Source organism: Ochotona princeps, chromosome 8 (genome assembly GCF_030435755.1).
Source record: "Ochotona princeps isolate mOchPri1 chromosome 8, mOchPri1.hap1, whole genome shotgun sequence".
NCBI classification, from domain to species: Eukaryota; Metazoa; Chordata; class Mammalia; order Lagomorpha; family Ochotonidae; genus Ochotona; species Ochotona princeps.
Window position 1 is genome coordinate 72,206,745 of NC_080839.1, and position 19,045 is coordinate 72,225,789.

At 47.7% G+C, this 19,045-nt stretch overlaps 1 protein-coding gene across 1 annotated transcript in view; it reads left to right on the forward strand.

The window, feature by feature from the left end:
• Positions 1–937: 937 nt before the first annotated feature.
• The window catches only part of CYRIA (CYFIP related Rac1 interactor A), a 97,987-nt gene continuing 79,879 nt past the window's right edge, over positions 938–19,045 (forward strand). The window contains exon 1 of the mRNA XM_058668253.1: positions 938–1,037. The gene's annotated coding sequence lies outside the window, so the exon portion shown is untranslated. The remainder of the gene's footprint in view (positions 1,038–19,045) is intronic.

Sequence of the window (19,045 nt, forward strand, 5' to 3'; positions counted from 1 at the left end):
TGCCAAGCCCAGCTGCAGAGTTTGAGCAGCCCTCTAGCACCCCAACATCGTCAGAGCTCAGCTTGAGCCCAGGACCGGAACCTGGATTTCAGAAAGGAGAGGGGCCTAGACCAGCTTTTTCTTCCTGATTTCTCGCACACTGAGCGCTTTACTGGCTTCCGTGTGTTCCCACCCCACACACCTGCTCCATTGACATGGCATGGGCACACTGCTTGGCACATGCTAGGGGTTTGCTAACTCTTTCAGGATACTCTGGCTAGTGGGTTGGGAAAGGAAGCTGCTAGAGCCAGGGTCTGCTAGAGCCCTCCCCCTGCCCCACCCCCAGCTCCCCAGCTCTGACTCACAGCCTGTTTGGCATTGCTTGGTCTCTGGCTTCCGGAATCTCCCTCTCTCTAATATAAAATGCCTCCATGGCAGATGTTTTCAAACAATACTCGTGACCACGACCCTGTAATTCGCCATCCTCTGCTTGCACCATAGATTTTTTTAAGCGTTTTTGCAGACTTACTTTGTAGGGAAATTTGAAGGAAGGCTGTTTTGGTGGTCCCATCAGATGTGCGCGACCTCCCTAGCCTGGGAGTCTGTTGCTAGGACTGAGCTGGGAGAGGCTGGGAGCAAGTCTGGCAGTCTCTTTGGGGCAGTGGCGATCTGGCAGGACAGGGGCACCAAGCTGAGGGAGCAAGGGCATCTAGGCGATTGTGCCCCCACCCCTTTTGGAGGAGCGTAGTGGGTATTGCAGAATTCAGTGTGGATAAGCAGAGGGGCTGGTCCAGACTGAGCGCCAGGGCAGGGGGGCCGTGCACTGGGATGGTCACTGCCAGCTCGGGGAGCAGGGGCAGCTGCTGGCAGCGGCGGGTGACAGCGGAGGTGGGGTCCCGGGGGCGGGGGCAGGGGCGGGCCTGCCTCGGTGGGGCGGGCCAGGGGCGGGCCGGGGCGGGGCTCGGCTCCAGCGCCTTCTCGCAGGCTGCGGCGGCCGCCGGAGAGGCTTCCAAGGCGGCGGCGGAACGGGCGGCCGAGCAGGGCGGCGGCGACTCGCGGTGAGTCCGGCGCGGTGCCCGGTGGGGTGGAGGGGGTCTGCGGACGGAGGGTCTCCGAGGCGCGGGGCCGTAGCAGAGCGGGGCGGGCCGTGACCAATCTTGACCGATCCACCCTGGCTCCGCCGCCCTTGCAGCCTGCGGGGAGGGAGGGAGTGCGCGGCACCGGTGCCCAGCCCTTCTCCCGAGGTCGGCTGCCCGAGGAGGTCTGATCGGCGCCCCACCGTTCCTCTTATCGGAGACTGCCTTCCTTTCCATATCGCCCCGTCGCCCCTCAAACTCTGCCTTCCTCCCGCCCCTCTAGCCCAGGTAGCTGCTCTCCTATTGCCTCTGCTAGCGGCCCAGCTTCCCACCACTCCTTACAGCCCCTCCCCAGCGCGAGCACCACCTGGGTTCTTGGCTGCCACCTGCCGCGGGCGCCCTCAGCCAGCGGACCAGATGCTGTGCCAGGACCCGGCTTCCTTGCCATCCTCCCCCTCAGCTTACCATAACCCCAAACCTGAGCCTGGCAAAGGGGACTCTCCCCTTCCTGAGCTTTGAAAACAATTTGTTTGACTCACTTTTCCAAAGCCCGGCTCCAAGCCACGCTGTGAGGACACCTGTCCAGCCCGCCCATTGAAGGACCCAGAGCGGAAACCTCCATCTAAATGGGGCAGCTGGTCCCCGAGTCCTCCAGGCGGCCCCGACTTTCTGGCCAGTGTCCCCAGAGACAAGAGGCAGAAGCTTTTGTCAGTGAAGGCTTCCAAGCCCCCACCCGACCCTCCCAGTGCCTGTGCCCCTAAGATTACCCTAGCAACTATGTTTGGGCACAGTGACTGGTGCTGATGGGGTTACCTTTCTGGGTGCTAGGCCTGGTCCTGCCTCGCATGCCCTTGCTTTAGTGGAGCCCAGCAGCGATAGAGTCTTGGTGCAGGAGTTAAGGGCCCCTGTGTCCCCCACAGCCAGGGACCCTCCCTGCTTCCCCTGCTGGAAACTTTCCCCTCTGCTACCAGCACTAGCCCCTGGATGGGGGGGGGGGGGGGGTCTGTGCCATCCGCACTGCTTGCAATCTCCAGTGCGCAGAAATCTGGGCTGAGAGCAGCCAGGGCAGGGGCTTGTGCTGGGCAGCATGAAGAGGGTGGCTGCTGGCCAGCTCTGGGTTTGAGGGCCGGGGGTTTTCAGGGCCAGTGGTTGGTTGCTGGCTCTCCTGGAACTGCGAATGGGGTTTGAGGGCTGGCTTTGCAGCAGGCAGGAGGCAAGGCAGGCGCTGTTTTTCCTGCGTGTTTCTGACTGTCTTGTGTTGCTATGGTGACAGTTTTTGCCTCCCTTCCTCCTTCTGACTCTTCTGGGAGCTGGTTTTTATTGGTCTGTTGTCCTGTCTTTTATGGCTCTAATTTCTCCTCTCTTCTTGCTCTGAAATAAACAGTCATAAACATGGGCTCTGGGCCCAGGCGGGGGCTGGCAGGGCTTCACCTCTTGCTGGCCCCTGGCTCCTGTGAAGGGAGAGTAGGGTAGCCACCCCATGGGGCCAGGCGACCCACACTCCCTGTGGCTGCTCACAGCTGTAAGAAGGGAACCGAGCATCCTGTGCCAGGGCAAGTAGTGGGTAGCAGTGGGTAGCACACCTCTTTGGTGCAGAGATCCCAAGTGTGGCTGACAGAGGAACTTGGTGGGGTGATTTCCTTCCATCTTCACAGAGGTGCTGTGGGCAGGGACTGTCCCCACAATGCAGATGAGGAAACTCAGTGGAGCAAGTGAGCTGGCTCATGCAGGCCACATTGGTTGTAGCACCCATAGTCAGCCCTCAGCTTTTGTCCAACAAATGGGAAAGTGGTGGAGCTGGCTACACATGCTGACCTGCTTGGCTTGCTGTTTCGCTGGGGCTCTCAGCTCCTGCTCCAAGAGAAACCACAGGGCTTTCCTTGGCTCAGCCCCCTAAACTCACCCTCCAGGAGGCTCAGCAAGGCAGAAGGGCCCCTTCCAACCCTTTTGCATGCTGCTGGAGCTGTCAGGGAGTTGCCTGCCAGGTCGTTTGCACACCTTTGACCCCAGCTGTTGGGGACCCAATCTGAAAGCAGAGCAAAGCCACTTGTGACTTCCTGTTTTTATGTAACACCAAGAAGAATTCAGTTTGCTTATACTCCCAGGGCCTGGCAGCGACACCAAGAGTCCAGCAGTACTCTCCCTCCCCAGCCTGGACAAGGAGTTCAGAACTCGCCAGGGCCAGGGATCACCTACTGTCAACTGCCCCTGTCTTCCTGATGAATTTTCCCATTATTTCACTCTTCTCTTCCACCTCTACCCTCTCGCTCTTTAGATTGTTATGCTTTGGTTTGGTAACAATGACCTGGAAAACACACATATACGTATACCTATACATATATAACAGTAACATGAAAATAAGGGAATGAGCAGCCTCAATGTCAGATGTGAACCTAAGCAAGTCAGCTTGCCGATATGGGCCTCAGCTTCTCAACCTTTAAAATGAATTTGACAGCATCTGGAATGTTGTTCTCATTTGCTTGTTCTTTTGGGATGCAGAGGAGTAGCCTGCAATGGGCAAGGACAGTATGGGTTCTTCAGCTTTCAACCTACTGTCCTTGTCCACTTGCAAGATGGCCTCCTGTTAAACAGACCTCTGGACCATTCTCCAGAGCTTGGTGTAGGAGAAATCATGCCCTAGAGTCTCAGGGTCGGAGGCAGTCTCTGAAGTTGTCTTGCCATCATGGTGACCTTTGGTTCATGCACCATCTTGGTGAAAGTTCACTTCTGGGGCTACAGAAGAGACCTGACAAGGCCACGTGGTGATGGCAAGAAGGTGGGTTAGGGAGTCTGATGCATGTTCAGATTCTGCTATTGCCAATCTTTGTCTATAAAATTGCAGTAATTCTATTGCTTTCTAGGAATTACGTGATCATATATATATAGGTCTGGCATGGTGCCCACTTCACGGTAGACTTGTTGGTACTTAGTTATATTCATTAGAAACGGGTTCTCAGTTTCAAGGCCTCTCAGTCTTCTTGGCACTGTGTATAGGACTGTCTGGGCACGTTTTGCCTTTGGAGATCCATTTATTGTTAGGGAAGTGAAAGATTGCACCTCCACTAGTTCCAAGTGTTGCTGATTAATCCCAGAGTTATTTCTCATCAGACAGGTAAGTTATCATCTATTGCACAATTCTCCAACATTGCTGTGCTCTCAAAGGGGACCAGATTTGAAACTACAACAGACACTCTGAGATTCAGAAACATGTTTGAATCTGAGAACACTTTTCAAAATAAACACCTCATTCTTCAAATTCTGATCATGTTGACCTTTTTGTTTCATCATTGCTAGATATATGTATATGTACGTCCTCAAATCTTGACTTACAAGTCTGCAACATGAATGATGTTGTCCCCATTTTCTAGTTATGGGAGCTGGGATGGTAAAGTCATTTGCCCGGTTTCCAACAGCTAATGAATGGTAGGGCCAAAATTTCAAGCCAGGTTCTACTTGCTTTTGGTACCACAGAACACAGTTTTGTCATTGCCTTGGCTGGCATGCCAGTGACCTAAAACCATGATGTTTGGAAAATAAGAACAGATTTTAATGGGAGTTGAACTGGTCAATGTTGTAACTCAGACTTGTCATAAAATTTAGAGACTTTATTGAGGTTTTGCTCTTGATACCACATCAGCGAGGCTCACTGCAGTTGGCTTGGGTTTCATTTCTACTAAGTGTTGGGTAGAACAGGAGTTTGACATGTCTGATCTAAGAGAAAAAACTTGATGGTATTAGGAATATTGCCTTTCACAAGAATGGGTGGCTAGTTGGCCATTGAATTAAACTGGACAGGCTGAGATTTTATAACTGAATATATGATTGGAAAGCATGACAGGTGCTTCATAACATGTTGACAGAGAAGCCATGATGTCAGAACATGTGGGTGGACTGCCTTTCGAGTAGAAAGACGAGATGAGTTTGATCTGTCAGTATCACTCATGTCTAAGAAGATGGGAATATTGAGAAGCAATTATTGAATTGCTCCTTAGCCTTTCTCAAACAATTTACAACTCTAATTTCCCTGGCTTGATAACCACATTGCCCCAGCCAATCCAAGCATTGACAATGAGCACTGTGTTGCCAACTACATGTTTGCCAGGTGTAGCCTAGCACTACAAACAGATGTGTTTCTATTTGCCATGATCTCCAGGTCTGAGACTGGTGTCTGCTTATTTAATGACTCCACTTTCTAATAAAAATTCTGTATGGCATTGATACTTAGACTTTTTAAAATGAAGCTGGGGAGATGGAATACCCCAAAGAAACTGCAGTTTTATTATGGATTAAGCGTAAAGATGGGATCACCCATTCATCTAACAATCATGCACTAGCTGGGTTCTTGTCTCATATCCTAGTGTGTGAAGACACAGTGGTCAATGTGGCATTGGCCCTGTCCTCAGGTAACTCTCCATCCTCAGGAGAAGCAGAGCACGAATCACACGCCCCACGGAACTTGTCCAACATCATGCAGGGTGCAGAGCGTGTGGCCAGGGCAGGGGAGAGGGAAATGCCAGTTTCAACTCTCAGGACAGCATAACACATTTCCCTCCTCATGGTGTTTTTGGCCGAGCACATGAAGCATGTCCGATATATTGCACAGGGAAGGAATGTGGAGCAGAGAAGCTCATGTCCTAGAAGGCTGACCACCCAGATCCAGCTCTCAGCTGTGCTGCTCGGATGCCCAGATGGGGCGGGAGCAGGTCTCCGTGTTGGATTTGATGACTTGAAAGGCTTTTCCACTTCTAGCCTGATGACTCTCATAAACCCTTATGCTCATTACTCTGAGTGACTAGTGAAGAAGCCAAACCTGGCAGCCTGAGCAGGGCTGTGGTGAGCCAAGAATGGGCAGAGCCGTGTAGGTTCTCTGGAATCCTATCAAAGAGGGGCAGGGTTGTGCTCTTCTCAATGAGGGCACTGCTTTCTAACTGTGCATCCTGGTACATGGAAGAAAGTTGGAGCTGATGGCAATAGGGCAAGGCAGAAAGCGACATGGAGCAGAGTACAGGCACTGGCTGAACGCCTGTTGCAGGCACGAGATGACCTCCTGTCACAGGCTCCCACTGATGTGAGCTTGGAAGGGACTGACTTCGCAGGTGCCCCTGTTTACTGTGCTGTGCTGCTCTGAGTTCATGTCCTTTAAAAACATATGGTTTGGTGACTCCAGATTTTAAAATTAATTAAAATACAGGGTTTTCTTTGCTATTAGGAAGCTGCGTTCCAGTGACCTGGAGTAGAGATGGTGTGCGCTGCACTGCAGTGTGGGGAGGACAGAGCATCCACAGAGACTCAGGCTCATATAGCCACGTTATCTCCTCCTGGGAATTCTGAGTCCTAGCCTGTTATAGTCCCACCTCTCCAGTTCTTGTGTTCCGCTTGATAAAATGAAGCCAGACATTGAGTGAGCATAATAGTAAACACTTAATAGCTATTTTTAATAGTCATCTGAAGATGAAGATTTACGAAACAGAAAGTCTCCATTCTGTTGAACAGAAAATCACCATTCTGTTAATGGGAAGGGGAGGGCCAGAAGTGTTGAGTAACTTAGAGAGCGTTATTTATTAAGAAGATGATGTAGCTGGCGTTCACAATCATGTCTGTGCTTTTAAAGCTTGCTCTCTCTACCACCTGCAACATAAAGAACCCTGCACAGATGATGAGTGTAGATTTAATATGCACGTGTCTTGGGTAAAATGCTTATCCCCAAGAGACCATCATTTCCTGCTAACTGGAGGTCTCCCCATCCTTAACACTGGAAAAATGAATACAAGAAGTCAGGAGTGTTTTAGTACCTGCCTTACATGATTGATGCCCTTCGGGTGAGCTTTGCTCAGCACTTGCTGTCAGAGGAGGCCCCTAACAGTGTTTAATGGAGCCTGCCATGGCACACTTATTCTCAGACCCTTTCCTTGGGACACTTTGCAGTCATGGGAACTAACCAGAATTATATACTCAGCTAACAGTGGAAGACTCACATTGAGAATGTACACTTCCTGTGCAGCTCCTCTATTCCATGGAAGTTGCAGGAGCTCAGATACATGTGTGGTTGGACGGATGGATGGATGGATGGATGGATTGATGGATGGATGAATGGACAGACAGATGGAAGGATGGTAGCAAGGGAGGATGGGAGGAAGGAAAGAAGGGAGGGAGGGAGGAGATAGAAGAAGAGGAGGAGAGAAGAGATACAGAGGCCAGAAGTGGTGGCTTTTCCAAGGCTGGGACCAGGATTCAGTCCCTCTCACTCTCTGGAATCCAGAGAAGTGGCATGCATGCCTGAAAGTTCCTGAAGACGGGTTTCAAACCAAACAGAACCTGAATTGGAATCTTGGCTCTTACCCTGGACAGATTCTTTCTGCTTGTTAAGTTCCCAGATTTGCGAGGTGCCTTAGTAATATTTGTGTCTCAGAGATATTTGTGAGGGATAAATGAATTAAATATAGATCAGCCTCCCATTCTGCTTGATCTTTAAACAAAATTGGTTGGAAGATGTCTTGCTGTGTGTGCTAGGTTCCTCTTTAATTGTGGATCTGGGTGGGAAATGACCTGAGACTGCTTTCTCTGATGATACATTCCTGAACTGCCCCTGCTAAAGCCCCAAAAAGTCCACTTCCCCGGACTTCTATTTCCGGTTTTTGAGCCTTCATTTAATGCTCAAAATGAACGTCATTGTGTTACTGATTTGTAACAGAAATAATTTTTCCATCAACATCATGTGTTACCCAGATCATGTGGTTAATTTTTTTCACCATAAGTTTTTTCTCATCTTCCAAACATGTGCTGTTTTTTTTTCCTGGAGTGTTGAGATTTCAAATCTGGGTCTTTGAATACTTCTGAAGTATTTAATGGTGTCGTAAGGTATTTTCTGACTCATATACATTCTCTGACTTTTAAGTCCAAAAACCTCCCCAAAAAGTTTTGAAAATAGCAAGTTTTCATCATGATTCTTCTGGAAGCGAAGACTGGTCCAATCATCCATGAGCTGTTTATAGTTTATATTTGTCCCACTCAGGATAAATGAATGCTTCAGTAGAAAGATAACTGCTCTAGATCCTCATGGGTGTGGGGGATGGGTGTATGTGGTAGGTGATTTATGCACTCTGTATCCTCCTAAAATATAAAATGCTTCTGAATTTCAAAGCACATCTAATCAAAGGGCTTCAAAGAAAGTTGAAAGGAGTCACTGCACCCCTGAGGGAAGACCAGGATGAGTGGTCCCCTTTCAGTACTGGATGTGTGAAGACATGGTCCAGCTCTTGCTGATCCGATGCCTTAAAGAGCAGGTCTTTATTTGTCAACTTAAGTCCTAGGAAATGAGCTAAATAATCATGCTGGGGTCAGAAACAAAATAAAACAAAACAAAATGCTGTTGAAGACAGGGGTTCCAAAATGTTGTTAGAACCAAGTCACTAAAAAACAGCATAAATAAAAAAAAAAACCCAAGTTCTTTGGAAGTAAAATTCAGCTGGGAATTTTTGATGGAGTGGAAGTTATCATCAAGAGGGGACTTTTCAACCTGACTCAACATTTTAGCTTTAGAAGGAGGAACCAAGGCTGTAAGTGAGCATGGAAGTGAAAAGCCCCAGCAGAGCGTGAGAAAGGTCTTGGCTCTTGGCCTGATGAGTGAGCTTAGGCTTGTCACTTCCTTCTGTGACCTCTTCGGAAGGAGTTTCAAAGTAAATGCCTTTGTCTCTCTGACTCCAGGGCTCCCAGGAGAAGGTGGGGAATGGATGCATTCTTGTAGCTTCTGTCTTTTCCCAACCAAATTGCTAGAGAGATGGGATACAGCTTCCATTTGCTTCCTCCAGAACCTTTCTTTCTTTTTTCTGCAACACTGATCTCTCTTTACCTGTAGCTGGCTTGTGGGTGCATGGCTTGGCCACACTGTTCCCACTGTCTTTCCCACTACTGATGCCAGTGAAGGCAGGTGGCTCTTGGGTCACATGTGACGAGTTATCCAGCTCCAACAGTAGTGGCCTTTCCAGCAGTGGTCCGCTAACTAAACATTGTGGATGGAGCATCAGGGAGGAGGGGGCAAGTACCCTGTTGGAGAGCATGGACCCAGTTCAAGCTATGTTTAAGGAAATGTAGGAACCCCTTGTCATGGCATCAAGTGGATCAGGTGCTAAAGAAGGAGAGGGATTCAAAAAGTTCATGAAATGTGCATGTTATGAAACAAGCTATGCATGAATTTCAAAATAGTTTTATGCAACAATAAGCTTTTTTTAAGGATTTATTTATTTTTATTGGAAAGACAGATATAGAGAGGAGAGATAGAGAGGAAGATCCTTCGTCCACTGATTCACTCCCCAAGTGACCACAACGGCTGGATCTGGCTTTGGGCCATCCTCGAATGTCCTCCCAGGCCACAAGTAGGGAGCTGAATGGGAAGCAGGGCTGCCAGGATTAGAAGTGGCTCCCATATTGGAATCCCAGCATGAAGACGGCGAGGTATTTAGCCACTCAGCCACTGCACCAGACTTTAAGCTTATCTTTTAATTTTTTTACTTTTCCATGTATGTTTGAAGTACTCTCACAGAAAATGTGTAGGTAAAGGGGATGAGAATCAATCCTTCTCTCTCCTTCCCACTAGCTCTCTCACTTTGCCTTTGTCCTTTTAGTCAGTATGTAATATATGCTACTTCTGACTTTTGCCCGGTTGGCAGCTGAGCATTCCTCTCACACCTCATAAGGTTGACAGAGTCACTGGCACCACCTCTGTGTGGCACTGCTCTGCTCCTCCAAAGGAGTTTCTCACTTAGCAGATGGCTATCAACAGGGATCAGGACTTGGCCGCTGACTCTGGGATTCAGGTCAGAGATAGGACACTGAAGTTGGGCCACTGGTCTGCACAGACTTTTGAGCCACCTGGTAGGTATTATATGGTGCCCCCCTTTGGGCCTGTGAGGAGATTTCTCTGGGGAGGACTGGTTTTGGGTAGTGTGCGTGTTTTCATGCAGTGGTAAAAACACCTAAGTCTCACATTAAAGTTCCTTGGTTCTTATCCCACCTCCAACTCCTGGCTTGAGCTTCCTGCTAAGGCAACCCTTTGGGGCAGTATATAGTAACTGGAGTAGTTAGGCACCTGCCACCTGGGACACCTCACTTGAGCTCCCTGCTCCTAGCTTCAGCCTGGTACAGCTCCAGTCATTGTAGGCACTTAGAGTGTGAACTACTAGGTGGGACCGTTCTCTTTGTCTCTCATACAAAAATCAAATTAGTTCTGGACTTATGTGACTGGCATAAGTTGTCTGGCACTCATAAGATGTGTGAAAGTACATGGTTGTGCTGTAAGTTGGGTCAGCTTATGCTCTATACATGTGCTTGGTATGTATTGGGGGGAGTGTGTGAATGTAGACAGGTGTGTGTGTGTATGTATCTGAGCATACACATATGTCCATGTGCATGCATGTATGTATGGAGGGTGTCTTTGTCCAGATCCAGAGCGGTGCTGACAAGGGAAGGTCCCTTTCACGGACTGCATAAACAGGGCTGTGCTGCAGGCCCCCTCTTGGCCTTTGTATATCTCATGAATGGAGCTGACTGCTCAAGTGGCCTTGCTGGTTGAAGACCTTTTGTCTTTCAGGGTCCAGTGAGCATTGAGAAAGGCCATTCTGAAGTTCACTGGCAGGAAACAAACAAATTACATCTGTTCTGCTTCAGAAACACAGAACTGTTACAATCTTCTAGAGCTACTCAGAAAAACCCTCAAGTCATTTAACTATTCTACTGCAAAGATAAATGAATGAAGAACCCAATACACGTTTTTCAAAATAAAGGACAAAAATACTGGAAATGTTTGTCTAACAGTCAACTGTGGGATCAGGGAAAGGTTATGAGGAAGAAAGGAAGAGAGAAGGAGAAACACAGAAGGAGGAACTTGCTCACAGCTGCCCTAGCCCCTACAGAATCCCAACGTATTCTGACTTCCCCACGTTTACACCACATTCAAGTTCTTTCAGGTGAAACTCAGTCAGTGCTGGTGTGGGGGCGGAGGGGCCAGAAGTGGGGGGTTAGGAACTGCTGCTTGTTTCTGCTTCTCAAGTTGCTGAGTATCAGGACGTGAGCCCTGTTTGGGGCAGGGAGCCTAGCTCCACTCAGATGCTCAGCTGGACTCATGGCCTGATGTTCAGCAAGCCCCTGTCCTCTCTGAGCCTCTGCCTTTCCATTTGTCATGTGTGCATTGCCCAAGTGACATGTAAGGCTGTTGCTGGGCTGTCAAGGCAAGTCTGGCCCTGCAAATCCAGGCATGGAGGTTCTACTGAGGCGGGCAGGTCATCTGACCTGCAGCTGCTCTAGCTGAAAGCCCTATTGCCCATGGCTCCAGGTACCTCCTTCTGCGTGAGCGGGGTCAAGTGTGTAAGCTCTACTGAATGTGGATGAAGCTCTGAATGCATCTCCTTCTCCACTCTCTGGTGTGAGGTCCCATGCCTCCTTTGCACTTTCACACTGTGCATTCAGTCACTTGCTACTAAGGTAGTGGGTTGTATAAATTTATCTGTTAAACCTCAGGTTCAGGAAATAGTTTGAGTAGCTCATATAAACTAAAATAGCTTTGGGAGCTTTCTGCTTTGTGGCATATGTACATGGTTATTTTTTCTTCCTAACGTGTGACTTAAAGATTGTTCAGTCCTGATGTGGCCCCTAATTTTTCAAAGCATTGCCACATTTTCAGCTAGATTAACTAGTTTAACAACAATGACTTAACACTTCTCAGCGTGTGTTTAGTACCTATTAACTGCAGTGTGTTAGTTTTCTATACGTGCTATTCATTCCCAGACAACCTTGCAAGATAAGGTATTTTTTGTTCTGTTATTTTTCGCTTTAAGATAAAAACATAGAATCTAAGGCAGTTTTAAAATTTTGCCTTAAGACATAGGACCACAAATGGCAGACCAGAACTCAGCCAAAGTCTTCCTGTCTCCAGAAGTCGAGCGTGTTCCCGTACCACACAGCACTCACTGCTTCCAGGTCACATTTCATTCTTTTAGGAAAATAAAATCCCTTTTCCTGCCATAACTGCAGTCTCATAAGCTTGAGAAAATCATACCGGCCTAATTTCTTTGTTTTTTCCGAGAAAGGAACCCAATGCCTCTCTTTACCTAAATGTAAACTTTGTGCAAATAGTGTCTTATTGCTAACTAGCAAATTTTCACAGATGCTTCCAAAATGCCAGAGTCTGTTCTAGCAGGTTTCATGTGTGCAATGAATGGGATAAACTCTCATGGTCTTCATTATGTAGAGAACAAAGCTAAAGCTCAGAGTTAACGGCTCTGTACCCATGACGGCTTTTCTTTGTGAATCTGGGTTTGTATCGGCTTTAAACTGAAGCATGGGATCAAGTTTGGCTGCCCTGTGAATCACACCTGAGCTTTCTGGGCTTCCCAGGGTCTGTATGCTGTCCTTACTTACTGCAGTAGCTGTAGAAAAAGCACATTTCCTCTTGACTTTCTCCTTGTGTGTCAGCCTGCACCACCGATGGCTCATTTGGGCTGTCCTAAACCCTCTTTTTAGTTTCACAGCTCGTTATAGTCCCTGGAAATATCATGCATCAGCTTAATACTGCAGGAAAAAAAGCAGAAATAGTTATGTAATTTGCTGAAGATCATCTTAAGTGGTACCCTCCTTCCAAAATGTTCTTTACTTGTGCAGGCTCATTGAGACTCGTGTCTGTTGCCTCATTTTCTTGGAATCCTTCCCTAACTGTTTATCAAATACACCCATTCATCCACGCACCAACCCATACATATACATATCCAATCATCCACCCATACATCCACCCATTCACCCACCCACCCATACGTTCACCTATCCATCATCCATCCATCATCCATCCATCATCCATCCATCTATCCGGTCACAAATCCATCCATCTACTTATTCAACAAATGCTTGTTGAGCCTCCAAATGAGTCAGTCACTTCTGTGAGTCCATCCCTGAGGATTCAACAGTGAATTGAATAGCATTCCCTTGGAGTTTACATTCCATGAGGGAAATACGGATCATAAACTGATGAACAAATAAAATGTATATAATGTTAATCCGTGATAAAATCTGTGAAGAAAACTGAGACGCAGTGGTATGGATGGATTGAGGGATGGGTCTGTGTGGGGTAAAGAGCTGCTATTTTCAGTAAGGTATTGAAGGCTGTACCAGAAGACAGGATTTGGTGAAGAGCTGAGGATTCCAGAGAACTGGTCAAAGGAACCATGTTGTAGACAAAAGCCTCGTCAGTTCCAGCCAAGTTCAAGGTGTGCCTGGCCTTGGAAGGGACAGCAAGGAGCCCAGGAGCTAGAACCTAGTGGCCAGCTGGCCAGTGGTAGGTGATGAAGTCAGGCTGCTGATGTGAAGTGACCATGGTTTCAGTTCCTCTGGTGCTCTCTCTGACAGAGTATTGCTTCCAATTCACTGTCCCCGTAGGAGCTTGTGTACCAAGGGCACAGGCCTGGGCCTGTCCAGAAGCACCACATTGCCAACACACACATAGGGCTTGGAATAGAAGGACAGCACAGTGTTTCCTAATGCCTCCGTTCCTTTGTTATCTGTTTGCTTTTAAAACAGGAGTCTTAGTTAAAAATAATTTGAGAAACAGGGGTTTTGAAGGACTTCTTGCTCTAACCCCCTGTTAGCCAGTTCCTTTTTTACAACCCACAGGCATGTGGAATTTCTAAGTCAAGAATCAGGTGCCTAAGAAGGTGGAAGTGAAAGTGATGCAGAGGAGAGTATAACTTGAGTCTCGAGGAAGGCAACCTGTCCAGCATCCCGCTGGGAGAGTAGCCCAGCCGCAGCCATGCTGGGCTGCCTGTTTATAAAGAGTGACCACAGGCGGAACAGGCAAGCTCTCGAGAAACCCTCAGAACGTGGCGGGACTTCTGCCAGGACTTTCCACTCACCATTTTGTTGACTCACAGGGAATCCCTGGAGCCCACAAGACGTGGAGGGCTTTGTCTCTGGAGACCTTTTCATAAAGAAAAAGTGCCTTTCTCCCTGGTGGAGCACTTCCTCCACAGAGCACAGCCCTGACCCCCCAGGAAGCCCGAGTTCTAGGGAGGAAGCAAAACTTAAGACAGGCAGTTGGGCGGTGGAAGGCAAAGAGGAGAGCTAAGGGGAGCACTTGGCCTTCATCACTAAGGTCAGGGCTTCCACCTGCAAGACCCTCCCACTCCACCTCCTGCACCCTTAGGGCAAAAGGAAGCTGCTAGCAACTTGCACCAACTTAGAGGAGTGGGAGCAAGATACTTAGTGGGTTGGAGTCTGGAGGTAAAGTGGATCTGGTAGTGATAATGACAACTGAATCTGGACATCTTAAGGGGAGACAAGGTGGCTGTGTGTGAAGGTGTGTATGCCCTCATGACAGAGCCATGGGGTGTTCATCCGTGAGGTCTGGGGAGGAGTGGAGTCCTTCCTATCAGAACAGGAGGCTGAGTGTGGCTAAAATTCCTACAAAGGCAGATGGCAATGATACATCTTTACTCTCACTGGCTGCTGTCTCCTCAGCTCCGTATTGGGTGCCCAGGTCGAGAAACTCTGCCCTCCAGTAGCAAGAAGAAGCCTGGGTCACAGCATTCAGGTTTCCTCCATTCAAATGCAGGTTGTCATTTTTCTAAACAGCAGATTTTTTTAAAAAAAAAATTGATGTATTTAGCAGCCACAGTTTTGAGGAAAGAGGAAATCACTCCCCAAATGTCCACAACAGCTGAGCTGGATCAGGCTGAAGTCCAGAGCCTCGAACTTCATGAAGGTCTCCCACATGGGTACAGGCACCCAAGTACTTGGGCCGTCTATCTTCTGATGCCTTCTCTGGCATTTTAACAGGGAGCTGGGTTAGAAGTGGAGCAACCAGTGCTAGGACTGTTACTGGCTGTGTAGGAGGTGGTTTATCTCTCTGAACTACAATACCAGCCCCACAGCAGATATTTGTGTAACTTCATGATATGCAATATTAACAGGAAGAAATCCAGTGCTGTACCTACTTTAAGCAAGACACCACCCTCCCTGAGTCTTTGATTCTTCATCCTATATGGAGCTGATCAGCTTTCCTGCCTCCTGCCCTGTCAGGGTTATTTTGAATTGTAAGCTTTGAAAGCAAGTCGAAATCCCCGTACAAATTGCAGGGTGTGAATAATCCACCTCTGATGAGCCATTTGAGATGAAGTTGGCTATTTGTCGTAATTCAGTTCCTATCAGCTTTGCTCCTCCTGGTCTTTTCCCAGCTACCTGTATAGGCCAGGCCTTTTTTCAGAATGAGTTTTCCTGGCCTGGTTTTATGTTAGTGTTTGGATTCAGCAACGCAATGTAATGTTCTGAAATCATACTCGTACGTTTCTTTACCTAACTGCAGTGGGATCATTACTGCATTTAGTTGCTACAACAGTTAGTGGAAAGAAAAGATCAAAATCATCACTCAAGACCCGTGGAGTCCTGCTGTGGAATGTAAATAGCATCCAGGAGTAGTTAGAAGGAGGGAGGTGTCAGCAGCCAGCCTAAGCTGGGGTTGGGTCAGGGTGGCAAACCAACGGGGTGCCTTGTGGTGGGAAGCCACATGCAGGGTGCCAGCTCTCCCAGTGCCCCCCAAACTGCTCCCCTGGGAAGTAGCTGTTGAAAATTATTGAGCTTTTTACTGAAAAGTACAGCAGCTCTCAGACACCCTCCACACTCTGTCAGCAGGCTGGGTAGACCACGGAAAGCTAGCCTGGAGTGTGTTTAAATTAATGATCAAGGTGACTCACTCCCCTCCCTTGAAAGGAGTTTGTATAAAAACAGAATGTCAGAGGGAGAGAAGAGGATGCGAAAGCATGCTGTGGTTTGAACTGAAAGCAGTAGGAGCAAGAAAACTGAATGAGTCGCCTGAGCCCGATCCTGTGAGCCTCAGCCCTCCACTGCTGCCACCAGCTCCTTGACCAGGCCGTAAGATCAGGGGCTTGTGTGTCGGAAGTTCCTTGTGAAATAGTATAGTTTTTAAAGGCCACCACTCCTGGTACCCTTCCCAGGCATGGGGGGGGGCGGCTCCTGGCACCTTCACATGCAGTTCTCCAGAATCCCCTGTGTGACCCAGGAAGCTGCCCCATTAACAGAGAGCAGCAGGCAGTTCCTGTGTGTGGGCATGTGGTGTCTCAGCCTTAGGTTCAGCAGCTGAGGCCGGCTGCCCCTTAGGTTTCATGCGAATGGAGCTCTGCCCTGAGCCTGCACTGCTTCCATTCTGGCCTCCCATTCTCTGGCTGCATCTGCCTGAGAGCAGAAACTGGCCCAGAGATCAGCAAAACCCTTAAGATTTGTAAGGATTTTCATCCATTTGCAGTTTTCAGAAAGAGCTTTTTTTTCTGTAAGTCTTATTTTTCAATACAGCAAGTATGATAGAATGTGTACCATTTTGTTCCATTTGTTTCATCGTTTTGCTATTTCTGGTCATTGCTTCACCACTCTGGGGTCCTGGGTATAGATGGGGTTAATTCAATCTTAGCTGAACTCACATAATGCCTGCAAATAGAAAGAGCTTTAATTTGGGATATGGGGTGTATTCGCCCCAGCTGGGCTGCACTGAGGAATCACACCACATCTCAGTGGTGGATAACCACACGTGTCCCATGTATGCTACATGTCAGTGACTGCATATGGATGTCTCTGGGCCTGCTCTCTTCTCATCCCGGGGTCTAGCTGTAGAGGCCACTGCTTTTTGGAAGGTCTTATATTTGTGATAGAAGAGAGTGAGCCAAGTGGCAGAAGCTTGAGGTCTTGAAGCTTGTGCTTGATGCAATATTCTTTATTCTACTTACGTTCTTTTTACTGCGCGGGACAATTGTCAGGACTTATAATTGTTACATCCTCCTGTGTCAGTTGCATTGAAGAGTGGATGATACAGGCTAGTCACACATACTAGAAACCAGCAAGGCTCTCTAATTATTTGGAAAATAATGCAGCCGAGACAATATACTCAAGTCTATGGAACATGCAATGGACATTCTGTTGTTAGTAGAATAATATTTGATGGCATTTTACGACCTAAACTTGCATCTGGTGTTGATGGTTTGAGAGGAATGTTGTAACTCCATGCAATGGAAGAAATTGTGTGTCATTTACCCCCGTGTTTGTAGAAGTACAAGTTAGCATGCTGCTTGGTCGGTGGTGGATAATCAACTCATGCTGGTTGTTACAGAGAAAGCAGAGGCCGCAGCCAAGTCAACACTCTTGGAACCAAGCCATCAGATGTGGTCAGCCCTCCCTGTCCACAGGATGGAATGTGTTTGTTTCAATTACATTGTTGCTAACATGCAATATGCAGTTAGTCCTAATGTGGTTGCACAGAGTGAACATGTGAACATGTATAGATGACTTTTTGTTCTTGTCATTGTTTGGTAAACAATACAGAATAATAACTGTTTGCAGAGCATTTGCATATTTATATATGTAATATATATTATGTATTATATTATGTAATATTTATGTATTATGAGTAGACTAGAGATGATTTGAAGGGTACAGGAAGGCGTTGTGGATTACATGCAAACACTATGTCATTTTATGTAAGGGACTTGAGCTTCCAGAAATGTGGGTATCTTCAGAAGCCCTGGCACCCATGCCCAGTGTATCCTCAGAGACCACTGTATAATTAAAGTCTCTGCAGTCTGTTTAAGAATAGAAAATTTGGCAATGCATTCATTTCAACTGCGCTTGAGAAAGATAAACAGACTTATCCATCTGTTTCTTGATTTCACATCTTTGAAACCGTCTCCCAGCCTATGCTTAGACTCCTGTCATCTCATGAGAGAATTCCAATGACCAAATGAATTCAAGGTTGCCAACATAGGTGATGAGCAATGTTCTTGGCATCCCACTTTGGACCATTGCATCACTCTTTGGGTCTGTCCAAAAATACTTTGTTACATATCTCCCATTACTATTGTTTTCCCTGCCCTGTCTTCCTGGGAGTAATGACAGCCTCATTTAGAGAAAAGACAACCAACTTGCCAGCATACCAAGCCAAAGCCACCGGCCATACAGTGGGTGTGGCAGGTACTCCATGTGCGGAGGGAGCCTTTCTCAGACACATAAGACCCCCTGATCCCCCTCCTCTGTCCACTGTTGTGAGTCCTTGGCTACATTGCACAATCCCTCTGTGCTTGGCTACTCACCTTTCCAGATGGGGAAAGTGTTTCCTTTTACAGGTGCTGTGAACATTTGGTGAAGTGAGGTAACACACCTCAAGTGTTGGGAGCCTGGATGGCCAGGGGCACCAGGTGAGCTTCCTGTGAGGCAGGACCTCTCGGGGCAACTTTTGCCATTGGCCTGCAACTGCTTGGGTGGGCATTTAGGCTGGAGTTTCCAAAATCAAATCAATACTTGTGAGAAGCCCAAGGAGCATCCAAGGGACCATGGTCTATCTCTGTCCTCCATCTATGGGTTGGGCCTCATATGGTGGGACAGCAGAGCCAGTCTGTAGGATGCCTGGGCAGGGGTGGGGTGGTGGCCTCTGTGTGTGGCATCATCTCAGGATGCACATCTGTGTTCCACTCAGCTAGGCAGTTAACAGGATTCCAAGGAAAGCTTCCAACACAGAGAGGTTTGCCTGGCTCTGGCAGGTGACCCACCCAGCAGGAGGCCACTTCTCCACACCTCATATCCCAGGAACCACACACAGCATCGTTATCTACTTCCATGAGATCAGATAAGGCTCTGGGAGGCCAGTGTGAGCAGCATTATAAACTTGGAAATAGCAACACGTAATTCTGTTGAAAACAACAAATGTGTGTTTTCATCTGCTTGAAAGGCATGGAAGGAGAAAGAGAGAGATTGAAAGATATATCTTCCAGTCACTGGTTCACTTTTTTTTTCCTTTCCATAACGTTAATCTAAATTTTTCAAATATAAAACCAACTCTGTTCAATATTAACTTTAGTTGAATTTTTCCTCAGTTTTGACAAAGAATAGTCTTGTTTGAAATGTTAATGGTAACTAAAGCTTTATTCTGGTACAAGAAAATAATTCTGATTTCT